The sequence below is a fragment of the Mauremys mutica genome, chromosome 3, assembly GCF_020497125.1.
Source record: "Mauremys mutica isolate MM-2020 ecotype Southern chromosome 3, ASM2049712v1, whole genome shotgun sequence".
Classification (NCBI taxonomy): Eukaryota; Metazoa; Chordata; order Testudines; family Geoemydidae; genus Mauremys; species Mauremys mutica.
Genome location: NC_059074.1, coordinates 108,065,400 through 108,079,058, shown reverse-complemented (window position 1 = coordinate 108,079,058; position 13,659 = coordinate 108,065,400). Strand labels below are relative to the sequence as shown.

Genomic DNA, 13,659 nt, shown 5'->3' with positions numbered 1-13,659 from the left:
GGTTGTATTTGGTGTCTGAAGCTTAATGCACCATAATCACAATCACATAATCACAGTTGGACAAATTGTAGACCCTCTCTTCTCTCATCTGAGCTTGCAAGGCACAGAATGCTTTGCAAGTGCCATGTTTATTCTCTATAGGAGAGAGATGACAGCAGAGTGGGTCCACACCCCTTAGACACTGATATGGGCCCTGAGCTGTCTCACACAGCAGGGGAATGAGGATGGGCCATTCACAGTGAAAACAAAATGTTCAGAGTTTGGTTTTCAAAAGCTGCATCCTCCTCCGCCCCCCGATTTTGGTTTTTAGCCCCCCCTTCCCCCCCCCCAAACCAGAAAATTTTGAAAAAATTAAATATTTTCTGTTAATTTTTTGTTTTAAATGCACTTTTTCATTAAAAATATCAACCAGATCAAAGGAATGTCAGTCGTGAGATTCTGATTATGCAAATGAAACTGTTTTCCCTTTCTGAGACGGATTTGAACCCCTGGACTAGAAACAGGAGACATATGCAATTACTAGTGCTCTGTACCAATTACTGGCCAGCCATGTACCAAACAATTTGATGACAGGATATATTTTGGGCCTAAACTAAGATAGTGTCTAAATTTGTCCAAACACTCAGCGTATGTTTGGAAATCCTTATTGAATCTTTTTCAAACGCCATTTACTGTACAAATACAGCAAAGGAAATTAGTTAAAACTTAGTTAGCCCCCCCACTGTGTTACAAACCCGGTCAGTTCAAGACTTTCGGCAAGTTTTGAAACACTGTGAAGGTCTATTTTACACTAGAAATTGGATCCAAGTTTACAACCAAATTTGTGGAGAAGCAAATTGTAAATTTCCTTAACAGCATTGCAGTCGTAATGTAGACAGGGCTTTGGTTTCCTTTTGCACTTTTGAGGTACTTGCATACACTTACTGGACTTTTCCAAAATCTTGAAGTAATAAATGGCAGAATATTTGTTGTTTTCAGTAAACTTTAGGTTCACATTAAAATATTTTGCAAGGTGGAAGATACAAAAGACTGTCAAACGACAAGTCAAGTGCAGTGAGAGAGTTTAAGAAGTAATATCAAAGTCCCAGCTCCTGTTTATCCACCAAAGGAATTAATCTTTAAGGTCAGCTGTGACTATGATGCCAGAATCTCCTGATACATTTTTATGTTGCCACCGAGGTGCAGCTTTATCAATTATAAAATAGTTTGTGGAACTCCCAAAGGGCGGTGGGGGAAGTAACCTGACAAAAAAAGTCTTTCAGAAGCAGACAGTAACAGTTATTACCAGTGGACTTCTGCCTGTGTGTAAAAACTAATCCCTAAATTTATGAGATACAAAGTTCAAACTGAAAAAAGATTACGAGCAATGAGCCATGCTTTGCTTCTCCCACTGTATTTAACTTCTGAGGAGATAAAAGGTGTCTTTAATCTTAGTGTATGTGTTCGCAAACAACTGCAGTAGATTAGAAAATGTTGGGCAGGTATGATCACATATTATCAAATTATCAGATTATTGTTGTATTGCTGTGCATGTCCAGTGGGCAGTTCTTAAAGGATGGGTACACCCATGCTTATTTAATCATACTATCAAAAAAAGGGGTGATTGCACACATTTTTAAATCTTTTAGTCATTCAAGTGATCCAAACAAATTAAAAGTTGTTGTTTTTCAGTATGGCAACAATGCTGCTTGGTGCCTTAATTGGGCAGTATAATTCTGTTGGACACATGCATTGTTTGGGATTGTTACCGACATTATGGCTTGGCTATTTCCTCATAGCACATACGATACTTTAACTGCAGTGTTCTTTTAAGATGTGATTAAGGAAATTCAGAAGGACTACATGGACCAAATCTTGCCATCTTTCTTCAGTCAAAACTTTCATTCATTGAGATTTTTGTCTAAGTAAGAAGTGCGGGAATAAACTTTCTAAAGTATGGATTAAAGACCTGATCCATCTCTAACCAAAGTCAACGGGAGCCTTTGGCATTTAGATTAGACCGTAAATTCTCCTCTGAGTTATGTCAGTGTAATTGCATTGAGTCCACTGGTGTATGTGAAAGAAGAGTTTGGCTCCCATATGTTAAAAGGCAAATTTGAAATCAGTAATACAGAATATAGAGTTCCTCAGTGATTCCAGCTTTAATACTCCCTTTGCAACTATTGAGAGGGGACAGCAGTGTGGTGTTTGGTTTTGTTTTGCATCGTGAATAACGTCTTTCACACACTAGGCTTTATTCTTATTTACACCAAGTCTCCTTACTATTGCCAGAGCGATATGCAGGGGACTTAGTGTAAATGAGAATTAAGCCCACTGTTTTTACTATGTGGATTAAATAAGCATATTTACGACACACTGGGGAACTTTAATTAAAAACAACTCTCTGCAAGTGCTACAAGCGTCAGTGAAGTCAGTGAGCCCTGTTTCCACAGAATGAAATGGCCATGTTTCTAAGGGTGAAGCTGGAATTTATCCTTATCTTACTATGGGAAGCACATGCTGTGTATAGGGGCACCCAGGTTTTACTCCAGGATGGGGTAATCTGGAGCCATGTCATTTATTTTTTTACTTGCTAGAACTTTTTCTGCTCTACACTGTAAAAATATGTCGGGTAAAATCTTGGCCCCATTGAAGTCAGTGAGAGTTTTGCCATTGACTTCAGTGTTGCCAGGATTTCACCCATAAAGACTGGGCCCTGACAGTTCAAAAGTTCAAAAGTAGCTCCTTGACTCTATATCCAAATTAATTTCTTAGAAAGTTATTTCGATGCTATAAAGTGTAAGGGTCTGGAGCCAGAACATATGGTTTTTTATATGCTGAAATGCCTGCATAGACCACTGTTTACATTACTGGTTAGTAACACATTATCATTTGCCTGTTTGTTTTTGTTGCTGATAGCAAACATTACAGAAAAAAAACATAAGCATATGTCTTTTATTACTAACTGGTTCCAGGCCTATTTCATCCTTTGGATTTTGGCACTGTGCTTCTATTAAACCACATCTGCATTCTCATAACAGTGGAAATCCTGTCCTTAGCCCATCCCCTCATGTCTAGGTATTACACTGCATATGATGCAGCCTGGAAAATCATGTAATTGAACCCTTTAAGCCTTTTGAAGTCAGTGGGAGTTTTGCCATCAACTTCTATGGGAGCAGGAGCAGGTCCTAAGACAGGAATGGCCAGAGTGTATCTTGTGGAGTAAATGTGTCCCAAACATGAAGCAGCCTCTGGCCACCCCTCAGCAGGCAGCACCAATGTATTAAAAACCAAGGCAGTTGTAATCCACTCCATTGTGTATGCAAATTAGATGTGATTCTCAGGCTTCTGGCAAGTTGCCAGTGTACCCTAAATAACCTCACTGTATGCTCTGGCGCTCCCAGTAAATAGGAAGTATTTAACTCAGCAACTGGAATTTAGTTAACTACTGGGTTGAAGTGCTGTGCTCAGGAATAGACTCGGGTTCACCCTCTCACCGCTGCACAAGCATGAATAAATTCTAGAAAGCAATAAAAACTTCTTTTTGTCAATAACGTCAGCAGATCTGTGACTGAATACACACAGTGAGCAGATCTGTTGAGTAAGAAGGTGTGTTTTTTAAAGTCAGTGAGTTGAAGTATGAAATGGAAATTCACAACATGCACTGGTGCTTTCTCCTCTGAAGATAGTTAATACAAAGCAAAAATGTGAATTTAAAAAATGAAGCTGTTTTTAAAGCTCAGGACTGCAAGGCAAAGCAGCAGAAATGATAGAACTTTATGTTTCAACAACAGCCAAATAGGGTTTTAAAAACTCTTTTAAAATATGCTTTTTTTGTTGTTGTTCTGGTTTTGGGCACCAAAATTTCCAAACTAGGTACACCTACTGAAGTTGGCAGTTTTAAGTATAGACGCACTTGTGATGCACTTGTATACTTTCTGAATGTGCATGCACTGCATGCTTGTGTAGATTTTGCAGGTTAAATTTGGGTGCCTGTGTTTGAAAATGCATCCATCTATGTACCTGTTGGCCCTATGTATCAAGTGTCTTCAGCACTGAAGAAACTTCTCATGTTTATTGTAACCCAGTGCACATTGGAAACCCCAGCAGAGATACAAATTGCTTGTACTATGTTACTCGCAGAGAAAACCCCTTACATGTTGTAAAAAATGGCAGTGACTGACTCATTGTGGTGGTTGTATTTATTTATACAGCCAACATCACAATGCCATTATGTTATCAAATAAAACAGCAGGCTGGCTTTTCCGTAGTTTTTAAACCTTTTTTCCCCCCAAATTTGTTTTCTTAATAGGTGGAGACTATCATAAAGAGCCATATTTACTGGAGTAGTGAACCAAATTGCCTTGATTGGAACCAGTATTCACTTGCACCTTTTGACATCATCAACCAGGTAAGAGAAAAATAACAGAGGACGCACTTAGATTTAACTGTGGCAATGGGCCTGACTGTACACGTCTGGGTGAACATTTCTTTTCAGTCTTATAAGGTTTATGTGGAATTCACTCACAGCCCTAGCAAATTACACTGAGTTCTGTCTAAATATTTCACGTACTTTTGTTATCAGTAACACCAACTATTGCTAGAACTGAAAGAGGTTAAAGAAAAAGTACTTACTCTGTTTTCTGAGTTAGTTGACTTAGTGCATTTGGCAGCACTTTCACAGTTTTCCCAGCATAATCAATCAGTTACTTTCCCCTTGGTATGTGGTTCTTTCACACAGTGTCAAGGGAGAACATTTTTTTTAAACCAATAGGACAATGTGATCGTAAAACCACAAAAATTGGCAGGGAGACTCAGGACCTGAAAATACCTATAACTCATTTTTTAAATTAACCAGGTATAAACTGATGATATCCCTTTAATTCATTGAGCAATTACAGTGCATTGTTTGTGACATTGTTGTGGTAAAGGAACTCTTATTGCTCAGTGTCCTGTACATAGTGATCCCCTGCAGTTCTGGAGTTACCCATCACATCAGGCAGGGTAGTCAGTGGTTCAGAAGATTATGTATTAATTCTGTCTAAAAATTCATGTCCATTACGAAATGCATTTAAAATTATTTTCATTGCTATCATAGGCCTGTGACTATGAGAAAATCTTTTTTTTCTGATGTTCCTATTAGTATAGCCATCCCCAAACTTTCAAGTCTGAGTCAGTCCCCCCCAAAATCATGACATTAGCTTTAAAATAATGAGATTTGACAACAATAAATGTTGGGTTCTTTTTATGTACCCTTTCAGGTTTTGAGCTTGCAGGGTTCAGATGAGTCAAATTTTCAGGATTCATCTCTGAAATTATGAGGGCCAGAAACATACTTGAAAAATAATGAAAGCTGGGATTGTCATGTAATAACATGACTACAGGAAATGGGTCTTTAAGAAAAATATCAAATATTGTGACATAGAATCGCCAGAGTCGTCAGTACTGTATCAATAGTCCTGGACCTATGAGAAAAGTATGTTTTATTCTGTGCATTAGTGGGAGGGTTTAAATGAGGACAAGCTATGTGAACTCATTCCTTGAACTGTTCCCAAAACTTCCTTGAGGTTTGGGCCCCAATCATGCTAGATCATAGAGAAGACTCTCTGCATGTGGGTCTCTCCATTTCCGCACAGATGATGAGCTCAGCTGTCTGTTTTGCACTGTTCACTTCCTCCTTCCCTCCTCCTAGAACCAGTAGAAGCCTTTTTGCACAGCCTGGGGTCAGCGCTGGAGGAGGGGGGTGTAGATTGAGCAGGCTGGATGTGGGCAGGGGACGACACATTATCTCATCCAGAGGGCCTGTGGAATTACTTTAGGAAAAAAAGAACCCAAGCTGCGTTTACCTATTCTGCTGTCCCCACCCAGTGTCCCAAAAGATTGGAGAGCAGTAGCAGTTGGGAAAGCGCTGACAATGAAAACGAAAGCAAAATAAACGGAACTCCTTTCTGAAGAAGAGAGTCCTGGCTGTGTTCTGACTCACTATGGTAGCACAGAGAAAGGGCACCAACAGGGCAGAATATGAATGGCAAATAGAGCTAATGGTGATTTGGGGTGAGGGTTGCACATCAGCATGCAGGAGGGCCGTGGCCGGTCCTTGAAATGGGGTTGTAACATACATTTTTCCAGAGACTTTATGGCACTTCTGTGAATTGGGGCCCTTATTGCTGTAGCTCCCTCATGTGCTGAAAACTCTCTCTGATAATGAGTTGGGTGATAATGGCATACTTTGCTTTTTCTGTTGGGAGCGACTGAATTTTAGAATAGATGCTCTCAGTTAAGGTATTTAAGGCTATGCTATTGGTGCTGTAATAATATGTGTTATCCTGTGTGCTAATGATAGTAAAGTAAACACTTAATAACTGTAGGGTAGTAAATATGGTGTGTGAGCTATAAAAAGATTCCTATTAACAAACTGAACCCTTCCTTGCCTGATATAAGGGCTAGATCTTGCAGTCTGACTGTAGTGCTGGCGCAGGGGGGCTGGAAAGCACATCTTCCCTCAGGACAGGTACATGCAATGCTACCAAGCCTGCAGCGTCAGATACCCCCTGGAAGGTGATGGCCGTCCCATCCAGGAGAAACTGAACTGTTGGTGTGATATTAAGTGCTCAGGCTCTAGTGCGTGTGGTGTGGAGGATCCAGGTGCTCTTTGCTGTCTGAGCATTCTTACGAGGATGCTGGGCCTGATTCTCTGCTGCCTGACACCTTTTGTCATTTACACCTGTCCAAAGTCAATGCAAAGCAGGGTGGATAAAAATCAATTATTATTTTTAAAAAAAAATTAAAAATGGGTTTTTTAATATAATTTTTTTATGATAAAATGCTTTTTGAGGAAAAAACCCATCTAAAGATAGTTTTAATTAAGATACATTATAGCTCAAAGATATCTCATCATGGAATAGAGATTAGAAATTCTAATTCTATAGTATGAGATAATATAGCCATATAATGTTTAAGAAAAGTTTTGTAAATAAGTTCAAATAGTTCATGGACTAGGGACCCAATCTTATGGAGTTCCACAGGCTTCTGTATAGACTATTTAGATTAATTTTTCTATCTACCCAAGGGGGCTCAGTGCTCAGTCTGGAAGATACCATCAGCGATGCTTAGTTTTGCAGTTCTCAAACTGTGGATTTGTGTTTCCAGAGAGAACATGCTTGTTAACAGCAAAAATGTTTTAAAATAAATAAATAATATAGAGAGGTGAGAAATAACAGACCTCAACCCTATTGTCCCTCTGCAAATTTCTGTACACAAAGTCATTCCTTACCTCTCTCTAAAAGTGCAAAGTTTCAAAAAGTTCAATGAACAGAAGATTGTTGGGGGCGGAATAGATCTGGACTAGGAGAAGAAATCTGGAGATAAATGTGAGAAGTGAGGGACAACTGCTTTTTTGTTAAAATATTATATGTTTGCTGTTGAAGAAAAATTCCAGAATACATAACGTTGTTGTTTTAGTTAAATAAAAAAATTTAAATGTGTCTGGTGATGTTCTCCTCCTAATACAGCCTGGCAAGAAAATCCTCCGAAGATTAGTGATTAACCTATTGAATTGTAGATAGTTCACCTCCCAATGACTTCATAAATACCTGCTTCAATTACCTTTGGTAAATGAAATAATCAAACAGTCATTCATTTTCTGATATAGCTGTAAAACTACTCTGAAAAGTTTTCAAAATAATTCACTGTTTAAAAATGTGTAGTGTGTACCTTCTAAAAAATGAAACCTACATCTATCTCTGAATTGTGAAGAATGTATATTAAGGTTATAACAACCAACAAGAATGCACTTGTATGTAGAAAACCATGATTAAATCGAGTCTTCCTGACTAGTGATTTAAATCATGATTTATTGATTTAAATCAAATCCACCCTGATGCAAAGTGGGTGTCAAATGCTGCCATTCTGATCCTGAAGCCTTTGACACATACTTTGCCCAGATATAGCTCACTGTGCGTAAAGGGCAAAGTGATAGCGAATCAGACCCTGGAAGCCCCTGGGGGATCAAGGTGTCTCCCCTTTGGGTTCTGGTCCTGGTCCTGGTGCTGGGCGAGGCTGCCCATTGCCATTTGTTCTGGTGGGTCTGGGGGTTGCAGCCAACAGCAGGTCTGGGCTTCGTTCTCCCCATATTGGCATTAGGCCAAGTGGAGTGAATTGGAACTTGGGGCATAGAAGTGGTAGCAGCTGATGTTTTCCAGTCCTATTATTACTGTAAGACGGGGACATGCAGATTTCCTCCTCTTTCCCCAGAAAACCACTGAATGAGTTAATGGAACAATGGATCTACTTGCTGGCCTCCTGAATATCTAGGATGGGGGAATGGCACTCTGAAACAGGAGGAGGAGGGGGAACTAGTCACTGAGACTTGAGGTAAATGGGAGAGCTGTCTGCAGACTGAGCATTCCCATGGAATAAAATGACTTACCCTTTCCTCATGTGGCTGAACTGTTCTTTGGCACCACAGTTGACACAAGTTGTCAGTCTCAACAGGGAGGCCAAATACTGAATGGGCATGGAGACTGAATTACCCTCTCATACTCCAGATTGGCTCCGAGGCATACTGGCAGGGCAGCATGGGGAAGCTTGTTCTGTCACATCCTGTGCTACGCCTGTTCTGTGAATAAATAGAGGACACCGTTTTCTAGGGCTGTCAATACAGCAGTCTGCACAGGAACTAAGTTAGCTGAAAGATCTGAAAGAAAATGTATGTACCTTTCATATTTTTAATGTATGTCAAGCTGTTTCCTTATGATTGTAAGAAACAATATCAGTGTTGTAATTGCAACAAGATACATGACTGTGTATTTGTACTGTAATTTTTCTTCATGGACTTATTATGTTTCAGCTAATGACAAAAATATCCAGACTTATTTAATGAAACCTAATGAGTTAGCTTCATCTCTAGCAATATAAAATTTATGTATTTGCTACTTTCATTGTATGTCAGTGGACAGCTGAGTGATAGATGGCAGTGCATTAACATTTTGTATATTGGATGCATGTAGCCCCTGAAATCCTTTGGCACTGTGACCTACTGCTTTCAAATTAGAACAGAGACAGATAAGGATATTCTGAAGAAGAAATTCAATACTGTATTATGAAATTGAGTGCTTTAGAAAACTGGATTTTTGGGGCAGTATTTCATATACTTAGAGTTAGAAAACCGAGTACTACAAATACTGCCATATAAGCAAATGTGGTAAATTTTGTTGGGGTGGGGTTTGTTTGTTTTTTGTAGCCTTCATTGTACTAATTAACTAATTAGTTTTCCTAGCTTAGAAATTCTGGGCCACATTCTGATAACTTTGCACGTGCTGAGGTCAGTGAAAATACTCATAGAGCTACTCAGCAATGAGTAAGAGCACCGGTGTCTGGCTCTTTGTGAATAGAGCTGTCTCAGAATCATATTCTCTAATGCACACTTCTATAAAAAGGGATTAAGTGAAACTAACAAAGGAACAAACAAACAAAAATACATTTTGTGGTAGCCAATGTGAGCTATTCTTCATCTATACTATCTAGATAAATTGCTCTCTCTCTCTCTCTCTCTCTGGTGGTAGCTAATGTTCTCTTACCTCCAGTTATCATTGCTGCAAAAAACAAATATTTTTTATTTTATTCCTGACAGGATTAACAAGGTTACTAAACATTAGACACACCTGATAGGATTAATTTTACAGAACCCTTACTACACATATGTACCTATTCATATATATATATATACATACACATACACACACATAGTATTGTATATGCTAGAAAACTCTAAATCTCCTGTGAAAATATCCGAAGGTTCAGAGGTCCACAGCCTCAAGGCGTATGTGAGATACACTATAACAGTTTAAAATCCTCCAGTGACATTTACATCAGAATGCTGTAACATACAATAATGTGACAAATATTATCAAGTGTTTCAACAGGATTAATATTTTAAACAAAGAGTTTGCATCCAATAATGTTGCGTAACTTTCCTGATGTGGTCTAATAATCCTTTGACCCATGCTCTGTCTCATGGAGGGCTTGTCAGAAAGTTTGCAAACTTACCCTTTAAAAATGGATCAAAACCAGTACACTAGGGAAATTCATGTGATGGCGCTTCTTCCCCTGACCCATTGATACGTTGCCAACTAGTTCAGAAATTGCAAATGTTTGAACCGGCCAGGAATCTCAGATCCAAGTTAGCAGCTATCTCCAGATGGCTGCACTCAGTTTTGTACTGACGCTTTATAGATTCTCAGTGGCTGCATACTTGGAGTTATGAGGAGTATTGTTCCACTTGTTTTTGCCAGAAATGTACAATGCATTGGTTGATAGGTTGGGACACATGGTATAGCTCAAATAAAGAGGAGGTGGCAAAGGGGATAAAAATGGGAGGGGAAAGAGAGAAAGAAAAAGCAGCATGTTTTTCAGTAGAATGTGTGTGTGTGTGCACGCGCACACACACGCATGTGCAGTGAATTTCAGCTGTTTGACTGGCAAATGTAATTTGATTTTAAGTCATGAACTTCATTGAATTGTATCCAAGAAAGACACAGCTGAGCAATCTGCAGGAAGCAATCTTTTCCTAGAAATATGTAGCTCCAAACTGTACAAATTCTTCTGCCATTCATAAAATGTGTGTGCACTGCTAAACACAGACAGTCGTTTACTGGTGAAGAGAGACTTGTGTATTTGCATCTTAAACAAAAGAACAACAAAAATGGAATTAGACTTTTAAAAGAAGAAAAAATGTATAATGTAAAGTTTATCTAATGAAGCACCAGTGATAAGGACAGTTCATCATTTCTGGTGCAGCTGTTTCCTGACATTTCTGCAAAATGTTGTGGAAAAATTAATGAAGGTTAGTTCAGTAATGGTTTCAAGCTTGGCTAGTGGAAAATATGACCGTGTTTCTTTCCATTGTCAATTAAGAACAAGTTAGGCTATTTTTTCTATAGGGGAAGTGGTATGCAGTTTGCACTACACAGGAAATAGTAAACGACATCAGAGCAGCTGTGTGATAGCAACAGGTATGTGAAGAGTATGGGGAAGAGTCCCTCTCCTCTCACTTACCTTGGTTTTATTTAAGTGGAGTTATCCCTGCTTTACACTGGAGAGGAGAACCCAGTCTTGTAACCTGAGGCTGCTGCTACTCTTAAGCATGGCCAGTACTCCTCAGGATGTTCGACTCCAAAAATGTGTTTTCTTCATTGAGTTTAGGAAAACAAAATGTGTATGTGTCAGTCGGATTTGCATTCTGCTGTGTGCCTATAATTGTATGTTATCAATGTGTTATTCAAAGGAATACTCCTCTCTGAAGACAGTTGTAAGAGAAGTCAGCTGTAATGGGGATGGGAAGACTATATGACACACATGAAATGATCAGTTGCACAAACTGCTAGGATTCATATCACACACACAGTATGGTTTGAACGACTCCAACTAGCTCCTTTTAAGTAGGAAGTACAGGTTTCTTTAGCTGATCTCAGAATTTCATGCTGCACACAGTAACCTCTCAACATCTGCAATTTTTATAACAATACCAATAGGTCTTACAGTACACATGATATAAACCCCACTTCTCCAATTGTGCCACTCCTCCTGTACAAAACAACATTAAAGATGGCAGATCTGGCTGCAGTAAAGGAATTCTGTGGGTGGCATAGAGCAATTGTAACTGCTCATACACCAGCACTTCTGCTGACTACCAATTTAGGGGGTGTGGCAGCGGAACAGGGTGTAGCTGGGGCTCCCTTACTCTTGGCTGATTCCTCGTGGCTGTTGTGGCCACTTGGGTGCCCTTGGCAGCCATTGTAAATTCAAGCAGACCACAGGCTGCTTAAATTTATGCCAGAGACCAGACGGGTGCCTAATGGCTCTAGGATTGGACTAGGGGGGCAGGGAACCGTGGCTTAAAATCCTCTTTGCACACTCCCTTCGGATTTGCACTGTGCAGTCCTTGGATGTACCAGTAAATCAAGACCATAATCTTTGGACCATTTATGTACTTTAATTTATTTGCATTTAATATATCCAAACAGACTTGCAATACTTATTTTGTCAGGCAGGAGTTGCGTATATGACAGCATTAACTAAGCTAATCAAAACTGAATACTTTGGGTCAACTTCAGCTGTGGTGTAAGTGGACCCAAACCTCGCGTAGAGTTGTGCTCACTTGCCTCAGAGCTGAATTTGGTCTGCTCCCTTATGTCTGTTTACTTCAGAATATTAACTCTCCCCCAAAATGCACATTGTTCCCCATTAAAACCAAAAATTTAAATGTACTATTTTTATTCCCCGTCATCCATCCTAGTTGTATGGCCCCTGCCCCCCAGTGCATTTTCCCAGTGGGCTGAATGTTGACGCCTACTGGCAGCATGTCATAGTGCTGCTCCTGCTGAGGACTTCCTGACAGAAGTTATTTGCCAGTGTTGACCACTGATTCAGCAGCTTGCTTTGCCTGAGCCGTGTAAGGTTCACCTTTATGTTTGTTTCTTTCCTTTTTCAGAAGTCAAAGGTTAGCTGGCAGATGAGCACCCAGAATTTCTGCTAACTAATCTAATTGTAATACAACTTCTTTTCTTTTTTTAATTAGGAAAGCTTCAACAGCATTGAGACAGCTCTAGGTTTGGACTTCTAGACTCGAATCACACCTGGAAAAAGTTTTCTTGTGCTTAGTAGTAATGAAGCTGCATGTGATTTGCTTTGGGATGGGTGAAATTATTTCACTAAATAATTTAATCGCAGAAAAATACAGTTTGGGATTGACCAAAACTGTTTGTGAATTTGATTTGAATTTGGTGAATAGTTTTGGCCAAAAAAAAAAAAAAAAAGGGAGGTGTGGGGGAAATTCCAAAAAAGTGAAAATGTTTCATTTTGACACTTTCTAAGAGAAACATTTTGACTTTTCATTTCTTTTGTTTCTAAATTCAGATAGATTTAACTAAAAAAAACACAAAATAGGGTAAAAAAATCCCCCAGAATTAATTGACACTTTTTGTTTGTCCCAAAACTTTTTTTATTTTTCATTTTTCATTTCAGCAAGAAAAAACAAAAAATTGTTGTTACTCGTGTGCTTAGAGTAAGCATGTGGGTAGTGATTGTAGGATCTGGGCCTAAATCTTGTAACACATCCAATGTGGGAATTTTGAATGTATGCGTTCTGACATGAACTGTTTTCAGACTATTCAGAGTGAGGGTCAGGCATAGGGCTGGTGGGAATTTTCTGTCAAAATGATTTGTTGATAGAAAATGCAGTTTTCACAAAATCAAAATTTTCTGTAGGCAAATTTCCAGTTTTGCTAACATTTTTCTGTTTTCTTTGTGAAAATCAAAATGAAATATTTCATTTTTGGTCAGTTTGATCCCAAGCAATACTTTTTGGTTTGTTGAACTGAACCAAAATGTTGTGCTTCAAGTCAGTTCAACATTCAACTATGTCTTCTTAATGTGCTGCAGTGACTCATGGAAGTGGTAGTTCAAGTGCTTCCATGCTCCTTTTTCTCTTTTATGGGATGAACTTCTTGGCTGGACTACATCTCCCATGATGCACCATGGTCTTCCCTTTGACAAAAATGTTATTCTGTGCCGCTAACTTAACGTTAATATACTGGCACAGAAACCCAAAAGCCCACCTTTAACTATATGGCAATAAGGCACCACATTAGATAATAATATATAAATGTGAGAATCAGTGAG

The 13,659-nt window shown here is 39.1% G+C and overlaps 1 protein-coding gene across 1 annotated transcript in view; it reads left to right on the top strand.

Moving 5' to 3' along the window:
• Positions 1-13,659, top strand: part of HIVEP2 (HIVEP zinc finger 2) — a 180,427-nt gene that overhangs the window by 109,362 nt on the left and 57,406 nt on the right. Inside the window, exon 2 of the mRNA XM_045010764.1 lies at positions 4,292-4,390. The gene's annotated coding sequence lies outside the window, so the exon portion shown is untranslated. The remainder of the gene's footprint in view (positions 1-4,291; positions 4,391-13,659) is intronic.